At 39.2% G+C, this 15,796-nt stretch overlaps 2 protein-coding genes across 3 annotated transcripts in view; one reads left to right on the forward strand and one right to left on the reverse strand.

The window, feature by feature from the left end:
• Window positions 1-15,796, reverse strand: part of rprma (reprimo, TP53 dependent G2 arrest mediator candidate a) — a 74,005-nt gene that overhangs the window by 49,694 nt on the left and 8,515 nt on the right. Inside the window, exon 2 of the mRNA XM_077579473.1 lies at window positions 13,224-13,390. The gene's annotated coding sequence lies outside the window, so the exon portion shown is untranslated. The remainder of the gene's footprint in view (window positions 1-13,223; window positions 13,391-15,796) is intronic.
• kcnj3a (potassium inwardly rectifying channel subfamily J member 3a) overlaps window positions 1-15,796 on the forward strand; it is a 32,790-nt gene that overhangs the window by 9,064 nt on the left and 7,930 nt on the right. The window lies entirely within an intron of this gene.

The raw sequence follows: 15,796 nt of genomic DNA on the forward strand, positions 1-15,796 counted from the left end.
TGCACAAAATATTTTTTTTGCACTAAAAGTTATTTGCTGTTGAACAGTTTTGTGCCATCTCCAAAGATAATTTTTAAGCATGATAGCCCCCCACCCCATTTGGGGAAAAAAAACGAAATACGCAAATATTTTGTCCATATTTAAAATGGCATTTTTGTCATAGATGTAGTTAGGAAGTGTGCAGTCTTAAATGTGGCCCCTCTATCATATAAGTTGCACATCGCTTCTTTACAGGGTGAACTTTTGCACCTTTGCAACAAATTATCAAGTGCACAATGTGTAGGATTGTTCTACCCACCCCCCCTCACCCCCCACCACCACCACCACCATCTCTGCATTGCATAAGAATGCCACACGCTCTTCCTCCTTCCATGCTTGCGAGTCGCAGCCCAAGGTGTTTTGATCCCAACTTCACGCGCTCTCCAAATGAGACGTGTAGGTTTGCTTCCTGGAATAACGCCAGGAGTGGCTCTGTTGTATTTTTTCTTTGTTTTGTCTTTCTGCCGCTGCAAGTTGATGAATGTTTTCACATAGTTGTGCTCGGGGGGTGTATCGGCTTTACATCGCACTGCAATTAATGCAGTCTGTACTGAGGAAAAAGTCAAGTCTCTTGTATTAAAAGTGGAGGATGACTTAGCAAGATATATTAGCTAACACAAGCGACATCAATTGGAACGGCACCGCATGTTGCTTTCGCAGTAATGAACCCAAAACATTAGGTAGGTACACACACAATTTGCAACAGCATCAATAAAGTATCTACTCACACAATCTAATGAGATCCAATACGGAAGCTGCCAAATTATTATTATTTTTAAACAGCAAAAGGTCACACAATACGATGATACAGTGTACAAACTGTTGCTCATTAAGAGGTATTAAGGCCAGAGCATATACTGTATATCTCACAAGGGTTGCGGGGCAGCTGGCTTCGGGCAGTAGGCGGGGTACACCCTGAACTGGTTGCCAGCCAATCGCAGGGCACACAGAGACAAACAACCATCCACACTGTTAGATATTATTAACATTTAAATTCTTTATTTTCATATATTAACCATTGTTATACATTATTAACATCTTAATTCTTTATATTAACCATGTTGAAAGGTTTTATAGACGTGTAAAGCAAGTAGTGTTGAGCTCAGTATAATTTGACCTTAAGCTGGGACATATTATTTGGTCTAAAAGTTCCTTCTCTGTGGGAAAACACATTTGGTCCTTGAGGACAGAATCTGTTTTGAACACGCACCCCTGACTCTGTTTTCGCCATCGCTCATGGAAAAGTACCCAGAGAGTATGTTTTGTCTACAAAAGAGAGAGACACATTCGGCGCTCTGAATTCCACCTGTTAAGTGATGAATTGGAGACTGTCACGATGTCCAGAGATCTCTGTTAGATAAAATCATTTTTATAAAAGGTGTTTTTTCTTTCATTAAATCTGTCTTCAAGTTTTGGAACACGCAAAGAGGACAAATAATTTTATTCCTCTTTCACACTCACAATCACACCTCTGGACAATTCGGAGTGTTCAATTAACCTGCCATGCATGTCTTTGGAATGTGGGAGGAAACCACCGTATATATACAGTATATTGTTTAGTTTTTATTAGTTTTAGTATTAGTTTTATGCATCTATGGAGTGTTTGCAAGTTGAAAAAGGAAGTAAAAAAAAATATCGTGTAATAAGTATACCTTTATTTAACCAGATAAAAACCCATTGAGATCAAGATCTCTTTTACAAGGGTGACCTGGCCAAGAGGTCAACGGCCCACGTCATTAAAACTGAGATGAGATATACAATAAATTGAAATACATTTTACAAATGTATGGTGTCTTAAAATAGAATAAAACTAGAATTCTCAATATAGAAATAAATGCACTTAAAATCAACCCTGAGAGCATTTATGATATTAATTGACAAAGATGAAAACAAAGGACATTTTCGCTATTTTTATTGTTCGTTCAGTTAGCTTTCGTTTTTCAAAAGCATCTTCGTTTTTACGTTATTTAGTTAACAAAAATGTTTTTCATTTATAGTTGTAATTATTTTTGTTAGTTTTTGCTAGCTTTTAACAACCTTGGGCCAGATTGAAAAGTAAGGAAAAAACACACTGATTGTTGTAAGTTGTATATTTTTGTGGACAAAAGATGTATAGTTTTGAAATTATTGTTGTAATATTACAAGGATAAAGTCATATTTATTTATATAGTTTTATATGTATTGTATTAAAATTGTAGCATTACAATAATACAGTTGTGTATTTTTTTAAATCTTAAAGTGGTAGTACAAGTATATATGGAGATTTTTTTTTAGATTAAAATTGAAGTATAATAATAATAATAATAATAATAGTAATAATAATAATAATTATTATTATTATAATTACAAGGATGAAGTTGTTTAGGATACAGCAGTTCAATCTCAATCAAGTTGTAGTATCTTCATACGGCTGACATGGCTCGTACCCGGAAGGTACACGGTATGTCAGGCTAATGAAGTGGTATCGATATGTAGTATCAGTGCATTTTTACAAATGCGAGTACTGAACGTAGCAATACCAGTATCATAATTGCGATGTAATAATTGCTCCATGAACAGTAACTTCATTTGTAATGTAGCTCTTGAACTGAATCTCATTGCTTTGTGCTTTTGTGCGAAGTCAAGGGGCATGTGAGATGTTAAAAGATATTAAACGTGTATGTTTAAAAATAATTGATCAAACATATCCAATAAACTTAATAAGGCCGAGCCACTCCGCAGTGCAATTGCGACGACTCCCTCATGATTTGCTGAGTGCGCCAAACAAACGGACCGCTTCCCTTTTAGAAAGCGTGTTAATAATGCAATTATCTGCAACAGTAGCTCCAGTTTATCATTTGAAATCATTTTTCTTATGCAAAGTTGTGATCCTCATGCGGTAGCATAATGTTCACTCGTGGCTACGTTGTGGCCAATACTGTACATGTTGTGTCATTTGTTCAAAAAAGAAGACATGAGAAGATAATAGCGCGACTCTCATTGATTTTGCAGGATTATGAATTATTTTGCCTGCTCGGAGAACGACAGCAATCTGCCCCGACGCAATGTGTTTGGCTTATCTGAATGTAAGATCCCTGGCAGGCAACGGTGTGTGATTAATGATCTTATTACGGCTCATAAAGGCAACATGGTGTTTTTTTCCCCTCTCTCTTTTAAGACAAACACGGCCGCATGTGAGCATTGAGTCAGTGTCCCCCTTTAACTTGAACTCTCCGCATGTAATTAAAGCAGAAAGAAAAGAAGGTGCTGTGCTAGAAATGCAAAAAATCTTTTATGGGAAATTTGTGAGCTGCTTTTTGTTTGTGTAAATGGGTTGGAATTTACAGTAATGACACATCTGATTACAAATAAAACGAGGTGCTTGCTAATACTCCCATTAAGTCTGTATTTCTCCCCACTTTTAAAACAGACTTAACTCCTGCATGCAAACTGTTTGCACTTGTAACCTTTTGTGGTTTAATGCATGCATGCAAATGCACTGAGAATTTGATGTATGGTGAAGTCTACGAAAGGATTTTAATAAATCATATTTCTAAGTGGTCGTAAATTAGTGATGAGGTGTTGTTCACTGTATGTACCTGCCGGAAAGGGCTTCATTGTCAACTCTATTTGATTGTTATGCTGAGCTGACATAGTTTGGAAAGCACAACTACTCTACACGTTAACAGTGAGGCATTCATTGACATTTGTGCATTATATGAAAAGGCTGAACAATTATTCCAATTGAAAGCAGGAAAGCAATTTGAAGAGAAAAAAAAAAGCTTCATTTGGGTTGGTCGGGTAGGCTTTTTTGTTGTTGTATGTATGTATATTTTATTTCTTTATATACAGTAGTGTCAAGATAAGATCACTTCTTAAAAGTGCACGTTTAATTATTGTTTCACAAAATATAAAAAGTTGAAGCGATAAAGCCACAAATTTGTTTGCATTATTGGTGTAAACTGATTTACGACCAGGGTTATTTTAGTTTTGGAATTTTCATTATAGTTAGTTTTTATTTCGTTTTGAGTTTTTTTTTTTTTAATGTAGTTACTTTTAACATTTTTTTTTTAAAATGCTTAGTTTTGGTTAATTTCAGTATTATTTTTCGTTTTTTGTTTAAATTTTTCAATGTGTATTACTTGTGCGCAACATTTAATAAACACCGTGGTAAAATGAAAAAAAGTAACACATTTCTTACCTAGCGTTGCATTTCGGCTGAGTTAAATGAAAAAGCGGGCGAGCCGAGTCATTGGAGCCAAAAGTCAAGCAGGCAAATTTGTTGCCGAGGATCGTCGTCATCTGAAGATGCTTTTCTATTAGCTGCTACTACATGACATCAAACGTCTTCATTCCGGTTAATATCGCTATAATTATAGTTAGTTTTGTAAACATAAAATGTAGTTTGTTAGTTTTCGTACTTTAAAAAGCATATTTGTTTTAATTTTATTTTGTTAATGAAATTGTTTTATTTTATTTTATTTTTTTAGTTAGTTTCCGTTACTAAAATAACCATGTTTATGACTTTATAGACCAAAACATTTAGTTACAATAAATCGGATATTGTTTTCTGTAATACAGATTAAATTATTGTATAATACATAAGAAGATCTTGAAATAATAATCGCATATTAAACCGCAATCGCATTATTGAGGGGGGGGGGGGGGGAATGCAAATCGTTCAGGCCTGCTTGATGTTTAACTAGTAAAGTTTTGTGAGGCAACTGATGGCCAAAATATGAGAAAAACAAAAGCATGACCTTCCTCTGCATTCCACGTTTATTATTGTTGTCAGCCCCCTCTTCCCTGTCCTAGAGATTGAAAAATAGCACATCTGCTGATTGTAAAGTGAATGTGGGTGGCAAGCAACGGAGACTGGATCAACTGGTCATGTTTATTCATGTGCGAGAGAGCAGTTTGGAAATAATGCCGGCTATCTATGCTGCTAATTATACATTGTGAAAGGAGCTTTGTGTAGGTTCCATTGCATTGAAAGTATAAACACAGATGCAACTGTGAGATTGCTGCTACATAATAAATGCAGGCATTTAAAAGGGCTTCTACAAGCTAAATAAGCGAAATAAAAAATAATTACCTATTTTGTGTCGGGTGGGGGGTGGGGGGTAGATAATGCATCCCTTTAATAGTGCCGTCCTACCTTTGCTTGTTTTGTTATGAAAATGAAGCTTGCAACATGGAATTAAGAGTAATCGCTGCATGCAAATTATTTTTCTAGAAACCAGGCGGTGTAATTAATTGGCAACATTTATTGCAGTTGATTAGCAGAGCAGCCAATGTCATGGCCTGATCCACGCTTTTATTATCAGCACACGTAATTGAAACGAAAATGGATAGTTTGTCTTTGTACGCAAGGCCTAATAGTTTCAATTAGGGCTATTAGTGCTCGTATCCGCGGCTGCATGCGTGTTCGTTCCTTTCTTCCCGACGACTTGGACTGTGACTGCCTGGAGGAGCTGACCCGTAATTTATGGCGAGCTCGCGATCCCCAAGGGTTAAAGTGACTTCAGAGGGGGAAGTAATAACCGCAGAAGAGTCGTTTGCCGTCCAAATCGGATGCGCTGGGGGTGACGACTCAGGAGACTCGCGGCTGTCCTCGCTGAATTTAAAATGGCGAGGTGACTCTTCAACTACATTTCATGCTCTTGGGTTATTGACTGCGTAGAATTCCATGTGTTACAGTGGAACCGCTACAGTTGGACACAATCTGTTCCGGCATGCTGGCTGAACATTTATTTGTTCAACTTTGACTTTTCCGCCAATGGGAAATAATGGAAATTGAAATAATCTGTTCTGGATGTATGCCTTGCGATTGGTTGGCAGGGGAATTTTGGGTCTCGTATCATTTCCCCGTATCAAGGCATCACCCAGCTTATAAAAGATTAAATTTTTTTCATTAAAGCTTGTTTTTACATAGTTTTTACTTTTTTATTCAGTTAGTTTTAACTATTTTTTAGAGCGTGTTTGTTTTAATTTTTTCAAATATCGTTTTAATTTCATTTTTATTAGTTTTTGCATTAGTTTTAGTTCCCCCCATTTATGTCGTATTTTATGCCTCATCGTAAGAGGTTTAACATGTTGGCAAAACGTTTTAGTTTAAGCAAAAAGCCCTCATTGATCAATTCAATTCAATTAATTAAACAAATACATTTAAAGACTTTTTTTCTACTTTTAAGTGATGTGACGTTCTTGCAAAAGCTTTGAACGTGATCATTACACCTTAAGAGTGCATGTGTGCGCAACGTGCCAGCGTGAACTCCTCCACATAATGGCCACCAGACGTCCTGGATTCACGATCCCTTTTAGATGAACTGCGCTGGCTTCCCGAAGGGGGTGCGCGTTAATTGTGTCTTTAGGGATTTGTCAAGCCCGCGCCGGATGGCAATAAATCACCGATAGACGAGCTACGGGGGCGCACCCCGGTTGAACCTGCGTGATGAAACCATCCGCCGACCGTGTCTTCACTTCAGGCTACGAAACGTGTCCGTATCAAACAGAAAGCTCGCCGCTGTAGACGACGGGCACTCGGGGCAGAAGTGCTACATGTTGTGTTACCGTGATAATATTGGCAACTTGGCTTGTTGGAGAGCTTGTGATGCCCGAGTGGCGATGGCCACAGGCAACATTGATTGGTCGAGCTGCCAGCGTCCCTGAAGTGCAGGTGAATCAATGGTGAAGCCCAAACACAAAGCTACATGAATATGTTGTCTTCCAGCAAGACGCTCCTCTGAGATTTTCCCTTTCTATTCTCGTCACTCCGACTCGCCGTGTCTGGACTTGTTTGTGCCTTTTCTTTTCACTTCTCTCATGGCTTAGCACATCAAACTCCTCATTTGTCATATCGCAATTATACTTTCAAGACAAAGACAAAAGACTGGGGAAGCACCTCGGACTCGTGGTTTTAAATAATAAAATAACTGATTATCATCAGTCATTAAGAATTCTGTCCATACTGTGGGATTGATCGTTGATTAATAGCGTCTTGAAGCAATTAACCAACCGAGATGCTGTTGATTGAATCACAAGTTGGGATGAAAGTTAAAATGGATTATTTAGATGAGTTTAAAGTAAAAGGGATACTTGACTTACCATTTTCAGCAGTAAAAAGTTAGTATTTTGTCAATAATAGATTTGACATTATTTTTTGTATACAATTAATACCTTTAAAACACTAATTTTTCCACTTGCTGTCAACTGCAGATGGCATCATCTGTGCTGAGGAAGTAGGTAACAACCAATCATGGCTCACTTGTTTTCTGGGTTTGGTCAGCAAACTGAGCCATGATTGGTCGTTACCTACTTCCTCAGCACAGATGACGTCATCTTCAGTCAAACAAAAGTGGAAAAAATTGTTTTTAAAGGTATTAATTCTAGATGAAAAATAATGAAGTTATCAAATTCATTCTGGACAAAATATTAACTTTTTACTGCTCAATGAGTAAAGTATCCCTTTAAAAAGCACCGTGATATGGCCTAAAATTCATATCATGTTATAAATTGAATCCCTTCATGGTATTGTCATATTTTCCATTTCAAAAATATGTAAAACTAATAATTGAGGACAAGAACACCAATTGAGAAATGGCTTCTGGTTAATCGTTGTAAATGTGCTTACTTTGTAGCTGTTGTATTAAGTATTTCTCGACTCTATACTTATGACTTTACCTGCTAATTGGCTGTTTATTGTTGATTACGCTCTGTTGTAATGCGGCTTCTACGAGACTGCTAAAAGTGTACTGTACCACCAAACTACTTATTCTTCTATATTTTTGTTACTCTACAGTAATTTCATTAGCTTAGCAGTTAGCATGTATTTTACTGTCACTTGCTCCTCATTCTCCTTTAGTGATAACGATACTTGTGAGAAGTCTAGCTTATTCGTTGCCATAGAAGTCAAGATTAGTAACTGAGAGGAGCGGCTCTGCACTAAGAAAGGAGCACCTTTAACCGTATCATCTAGCAAGCGGCAGCTCGTAGCTGATGCTGACACGGGCCAACTTAGCTTAGCGCCTAGCATTCTCCCACGCAGCCATAAAAGGTAGGCAACTGCAGTTACTTAAACGGCTACCTGTTTTCTAACCTGAATAAACGCATATCGGGATGCCTCCATGCTCTATTCACAAGGAATATTGGTCTTCTGAGTACGGGAAGTACTTGGATGTGCGGTGTTTTGCGCGCTAGCCACCGGTAGAGATACACAAGCAGAGACAAAGAGAAATGGCAAAAGTTGGTAACAGTGCAGCACTACACTTTTGGAGCGAGGAAGGAACTGACTTTATTAGTGTGGTGAGTGAATATTATTATTGACATTAAAAAATAAGAAGCGGCAAAGACGTCTATTTGTGTCACTACAGTGTCAATCACAGTACCATGCATTGGGGAGTGCTTTCAGAAAACGGAATTTTGACCTTAACCCGAATATCGACGGCATGTAAACGTAGTTTATTGCAGGTGTGTACCCCGCCTCTCGCCCAAAATCAGCTGGGATAGGCTGCAGATCCCCCGCCACCAAAATGATGACAAGCGATACAGAAAATGGATGATGTACTGTATGTATGTACTACGGGTGGCCTCCATTGCAGCATTCAACTCTGCCTCAACAGCGCTTCCACTTGTGCCTCGTGTGTTAATGGCCGGCGGCCATATGCTCCTCGTCCCTGCCCGACTCCCCACCTTGCGCGGAGATGGCTGGCAGCCCCGCGCTCACATCGCCGACAGCATCCCCAACTCCAGCCTCCTCGGCATCCAGGCACTCCCCTCCCCCCACGCAGCAGTGCACTTCCTCTGCCTTTTCCTCCCACCAACAACCGACCCCCCCCCCCCCCAACACACACACTTTCTTCTCGCTCAGCTCAGCCTCCCATGTGCAGAAGCAATAAAAGATTGGAGCTGCCAACAACTGTAAGCCACTTTTGCAAAAGGATCGCACACTTGGACGCAATTTAAACGGCACAAGGGACTTATTTCCACCCTGGCAAATTCATACAGTGAAATAAGCAATGGAATGTTACTGGATATGCTGCTTTTTTTATTTATTTTTTATTTTTTTACAGCTTGGTCACCATAGAAACAGCTGCTGTACTCAGCTCGAAAAAAAGGGTTTATATAGAATTTGACTTTTAAATATGATGCAATCATCTAACCATTAAAAAGAGATTGTCTCAGCGATGCCTCAGCGTTCTTCTGCAATTTTACAGTTTAACTTACTCAGCAGCACCTATCATTGGATCAATAGGTGTTCTTTGTGTTTTGCACAATGAATGGATGGATGTCATTATCACCATGGACAGAGTGAAACACTGTCAGACCTCACAAATCTCATTCTTTAACATTAACACCTGTGCAGGTTGGTCAGTTAACACAATAGTTGAAATCCAGGTTGTGGGAATTACATTTGGCAACACTTGAATAGAGATCACGTATTTTTCCGTGTCGGTCTTCCCTCACACGTATAGCAAACGGAATACATCAGAAAGAGGAACTACGGTGTTTACGACTTGAAGTGAAACATTCGCAGGACTTCACAATTAGCATTCCCCATCTGTGGAGTGACGTCACATGTGCGCCATATTCACGTTTGGACCACATGAAAAATAATGTGGGAAGGAGCGAGATTCGCACTTCCAAGCAGGAAAGTCACTATTTTGTGGTGGTTTGTGTGGCAGCTGAAGAAAATATTAAAGCGCGTTGCACACTCTGTGCTGTTGACAAAGTGTTATCTAGCTTCAAAAACACTACCACGACATCAAATTTTAGATCGCAGCACATTCAAGCGTGAAGAGAAAGACCCACAAGGCTGTATGAGATCTCCATAATGTAATTGAACCCAGATCTTCCACATGCTAGTCATGTGCTTTAACCACTACACAATCATTACATTTATAAACAATGTACATTATAAATGTTAATTTTTGCCATAACAATATTAAAAGTTAAATATGTCTGGCCAAAATAGCCTTAAAAATATATTTAGAAGTTAGGTCTAGAAAGACAGTTTAAAAAACAAAAACAACAACATGTAGCCCATTTATGGTAAGTGAAATCCGAATTTCAAACTTCTTGCTGCCTTTTTACTCAGGCTGAAGTGGCTTTTCCAACCAGCATTTTGACAGGTTTTCATCTTCACGTTTCTATTAGAAGCTGTGTCAGAAGTGGGATGCTCAACCGTGAGGCTGACCCTCGAATGTTCTGGTTTATTGACACAATAAACCCAATCTGCTTTGAGTTCCCCGACTTGTTAATTTTTGATTTTTCTGCATTTCCCTTTAACACATAATCCTCCTCCATGACTAAAAGCTTGTCAGGGGACTCTGCTGACAGCACCGCACTGGCGAGTGCGCGTGTGTTTGTGTGTGTTCGAGAGTGACTGCGTGTAAGAGAGAGCTAGATAGGAAGAGACAAGGGGAGTGCGATGAAGAGGTACTTTGTGAGCTCTTCTCTAAATAGAATAAAGAGCTCTCAGATGCTGGAATCCTTTTAAGAAGCCGTTTTTCCACAAACAAACCCAATTTCAACGCGACTTGTGATGGATGAAAGTAACAACTCCAAGATTGACACTAGATTGCCTGCAGATTGTCCGCCGCCAAGAATATGACTTCGCCATGCGCCGAAATGAATATCACCTTCCAGATTTTACAAACCGGATAAGCGTCTTCACGATAGGATAAGTCGGTGAAAAGCACTCAGGTTTTATTTTCTTTCTTTATTTTTCTACCACTATCAAGGTTGACTGAGTTCAGTGCTTTTCTATTGCAGCGGCAGCAGCACCCCCCACAAAGAAGCCATTTTATCTTTGCTGTCACTGTGCTGACTCTGCGGCTGCCTCACTCTATTAGGCCACAGAAGCTGCGCACTATTAAGAAACGAAAAAGTGCATTAATTTGGAGCCTTAAACGGAGATGGCTTCGAGGGCATGGGAATCTTGTGAGTTTACTCTTTGATGATTGCATTGATATGGGTTCGAAAACAGGCATGCTTGGTTCAACTCAAGACTTTCGAATGACCTCAGATGTGCGACGTGAGTGTGAATGGTTGGCACGAACGGGGTTCATAACGGTGTTTCATTCCTCCACATCCAGACTGCAGATGAAAGACGCTAACATAAAGCCATTGTAGACAAGCACTTAAAAAGTTGATATGTCCCTTTTAAAGCATGTTATTGAATATGCTATAAATACATACAAATAAAGAAATCTCCCCTAACATACTCTTTGATTTGAACAGACGTCAGTGGAGTAAATAAATGCCTCAAGCCACTATATCAGCAAATATATATATTACATTACTGTATATCCATTAAATATGAATGCTCATTCCCTCATGTTGCTGAATGTAGTCTATTTTTTTCAACGTTTTTTTTTTTTTTTAACTCAGCAGAGGATTATTTTAATGATGTTAGTGCTTGTCACATGGATAATCCAAATGAAAGCGCTGAACTGCCGGCTGAACTTCAACTTTGACAGGCCTCTGAAGGCTTTTTTTTCTCTCTCCCCGCTCTTGAGCTACGTCATTAGCCTAAAATGCTAAGCGAGTGGAAAGCCAGAAAGAGAGTAGCAAGAATCCGAAATCCTTCAAATTAGTGGAAAGCCTGGAAATCCTCATTACTGGAGAGATACAAGAATCACTTTGAAAATAACATTGACTGTAGTGGTCACATTGGCCTTGACTAATTCTTGGTGATTGTAACACTAAACCAGAAATTTGCATCAGCTGGAGGGAAACATCCGTTTGTGGTTTCTGGCCACCCGGTGAACGAAATCTCACTGAGCATAATAATCAAGTGAAGGCACTGTGGTGTTAGAAATAGATCTTTTTGCACAGCGGGGCTTTTTGTTTTTTTTCCCCCATCATTGTACGGTTGCTAGGACATCCACACAAAGACAATGACAAACTGCATAGTTGTGTGTAATCAGTTGCTGGAGTTAAGGTATTTATCGGGAGGAATGGGAGACAGTAGAATATTGTGTGTTTCAAATAATGACATTATTTAAAATAAAATGAAAATTCTAAAAGAGTGAAATCAGTGTGACGGCAATATATATTTTTATGAAATACGCCTACAGAAAGTGGGTTCATTCAGGTTCATTTGATCATGTATGTACGAGTATTGATGTATATTGTGAGATGATGAATTTGTTAGTTTGGGATTTAAAGTCAACCTCTGCATACTCGTGGGTTTGCATATTTTGGGAATTTTTTTTCGTTTTTTTTTTCTTCAAACTAAAAAAAAAAATTTTGTGTTTGTTTTTTCTCGTTTTTTTTGCATGGAAATTTTAATCGGAGTCAGTTATTTGTGGATTTTCACTATGCGCAGGCCGGGCATGTCCCAGCCCCCCCCCCCCCCCCCGACGAATAGCGGGTGTTTGCTGCATTTTATAAGCTGCTCTGTTGATGTTATGCGTCATTAGAGGGGGTAGTTTATATCCTTGTTTATGTTTTACGTTCTCATATTCTGTTTATTATATTATGTTCTTAGGTGCACGCTCAAGAAGTCATTAAATCCCCTCACTCAAACTTTGGCTTGCTGTTCATCTAGTCAGCACTGCTGGGAAGTAAAAACCTAGAGGGATTGGTAGACGGTACAATATTTTTGCATTATCTTATTGCTCTTGCTCGCTCTAATATATTATGTGTTTAAATGTGTTTGTGTGTGTTTTTTTTTAAAGTGTGTTTAAAGACCTTGAAAAGAAATTGAGTGCCAAAAATGCAATACAAACTTGCCACGGGTGCATTTAAATGGAATATTTCCATATCACAGATTTTACTTGGTCTGGAGCGCAACCCCGGCAAAGGAGGAGGGATTACTTACTGTCTTTAACATTTTAATGATTTCTATAGGTAATTATAGGAATATTTAGGGTAGGGGGGCTTAATTACTTTATTTTTTATTTTATACTTCTATTCGCTATTCATTGCAGTGCTCGCTCCCTATTTAAGGTGTTTCCTAAAAAAAATAATAATAATTGTGCGCCCATATGTGCTTAGCTGGAGTATTGGTGGTTGAACACTGCAGATTTGTCTACGGCGAAAGAAGCGAGGTGTTAGAGTATCTCTCATTATGGGGGCTCTTGTTTGAGACGGGCCACCCCGTTGCGGATTGAAATGTAATAGTATTGTCTTACACGTGGTTACACAGGCGAAGGCATGATCATTTACTGAGAGGAGAAGTGTAATGGATCCGCACTTACACAATTCTCTCCTCTGCACGGGCCGCATGAGCAATGTCGCCGTCAGAATCCAATGATGTTTTCTTCCCCGCAGCTTCCCTCCAACACCTTTTTTCCAAGCGTTGTCATTTCCTGCTGTTTATGAGTCCCGCAATGAAGGTGGCTGTGCGCGGATTCTCTTTTATTGCCTGAAATATGAGTAGGGTAATTATGACTCTTAAAATGTGCTCTGTGAAATGTCAGAAATAGTCGAGAGAAAAAAAACTAAAAGTGCAGCATTGTCGGTATTGAGCCCCCTGTTGATGTATTCCGATTGCTTTCGCCACCCACCAGCTGTTCAAACTCAAAAGTATTTAATTTGTTGTCATATAGGGAAAAGATAAGCGGCATATTCACGTTTGAATAAGAGGGGGCAAGCTAAATTTAGCATGGTAGTCTTTCAAATCATGATTGCTTTGATTTGATTTGATGTGAAGTCCAGGTTAATTTTGGAACCAATGGGCTTATTCCAAAGACATTCATTTCCTCCAATTGGTTTTTGCATACATTTTTTTCGATATTCTATTCTAAATGTCAGCAGAAAACACAGTCAACAAAATGCAAACAATTTCTGCTCATTTATAAAACTAAAAATGCTAACGTGCCAGGCTGCCAGCGCTATACAGTCGTTTCCAAAGCAAACAAACGTGAGGCTCTAGGTTTGAATTTTGGCCCTTCTGTGTTTGGAGTAGGGCTGAGTAATAAATTGAATTAATTCGATTAATTGTCATTATAAAAATCGAATTGTTGAAAACTTGCTAAATTGTGAAATCCTCTTGTCACTCACCAGACACATTCAAGAGTTTTGATCGTCCCTTTAGGAACGCTACGGAGGCCTACCTTGCTTTCTTTCACATTGCTCGACAGAGAGCCAGCCGTCATTCTACGTCACTACGCACTGAATGCGTTGTGACGTAAAAAACAATGGCGGCGTACGTCCAAATAAAGTTTCTACAAATGTATTCAACTTAGAGTGACCAAAGGTCCTCTTTTGGGACGACATTTGGGAGGACAGACCATTTTCTTACGTCCTGTTCGGGCGTCCGGGGTTTTTTATAAATTCATGAAAATGTCCGGGTGGCATTGCGTGACTAATAGGAGGTGAAGTACACTGTGTAACTGTGACTGGTACCACAATTTCAAGGCTGGGGCCCTCTTTTTTGGGGAAATGGGAATATAATTAAAGTGGAATTAAAAAATAAATAAAAATATGAATCTCATAGTTATGTTACAAACCAGACACTGCAAAAACCAAAGCAAAACTGTCCAAGAATCAGCAAAAGTGTACAAAAGCATTCTTGTTTCAGGGTTGTCTTGGAAATTGTTGCTCCTGGTACTGACTTGTCTCCAAATATCTCCTCCATTCTTTAGTCATAATTGCCTCTCCTTTTTCCTACCTATTCTCTGTTCCAACAAGCGTGATTGCTTTCTAACTGAGGAGGTTGATTTCCCGCAAGTGTGATTGACTTTGAGTTACACTGTGATGTGATCATTATCAATTCATCCATTTTATAGCACGCCCTCACTCGGGTCGCGCTGGGGTCTTTCCCACCTGACATTTTGGACAACCTGGACTGTTATTCGTCAATCACATGGCACGTCACGACTTGTGCATGCCAACATTTGTCAAATCGCTTTTGTGGCCTCGGTTTTGTTCCAAAAACTGTGTTGATGGTAAAAATGCTTTTGCACCGAAATCCCATTTTCTAAAAAAGAGCCTTGACTTTTGTTCTAGCGTGTCACTGCTACTTTTCAACAAGCAGCGAGGAGGCTCATGACTTTGGAGTACACAGATTCCTATAGTTGGTTTCCATAGAAACACAGAGTCTCAGGCAAGCGTGGTTTCTTGGAGTTACATAAGGTGCTGCCCATAATATGAAATACACACCGTTGTGGCTTTTCTCTTTTGTCTGAATTCCTATTTTTAGGTTTGAAACACAAATGAGTCGTTTAATGCTGCATGTTTGTCTTTTATGTCACGATGTTGAGATCTTTGTCTGGCGTATTGTTGTACATTATGCGCAAATCTCTCTCAAATCGAATCGAGCTGGATGCCTCATTGCCACTGTAGTATGTGCGCGTGTGTGTGTGTGTGTGTGAGATGCCGAACATCTGCTCTTTAGCAACATAATTAAATATGGGTGACACAAGCACCTCTTTAATTACTGCCGCAGCCCAGGTGTCAATCCTTGAGCAACCTACAACAATTGAGAGTATATTAATAACTATGATTAAGGGTTGTACCATTGTCCCTTTTCAAACGTGATTAAGACGGCCCACACTACTGAGTTTTTTCTTTCTTTCTGCGAGTGTCTGCAGATGAGGGGAAAATGCAGCGGCGTCGTGCGGGTTACCAGCACCTGGGGCGAGTCAAAAGTTTGCGTCCACTATTACTGGATTCATGTGAACACTATGTTATTATATTTAGCAAGTTTCTTCAATTTCAGATATAGAGGTGCTGATCTGTTCGAGATATGAGCTGTCGTTCAGGCACTTTTTTGTTTTTGCTTTGACTTGCTAGCAAAAATTTTGGACATTTCACATGTAGCAGTTGG

Source organism: Vanacampus margaritifer, chromosome 11 (assembly GCF_051991255.1).
Source record: "Vanacampus margaritifer isolate UIUO_Vmar chromosome 11, RoL_Vmar_1.0, whole genome shotgun sequence".
In the NCBI taxonomy this organism is placed as follows: Eukaryota; Metazoa; Chordata; class Actinopteri; order Syngnathiformes; family Syngnathidae; genus Vanacampus; species Vanacampus margaritifer.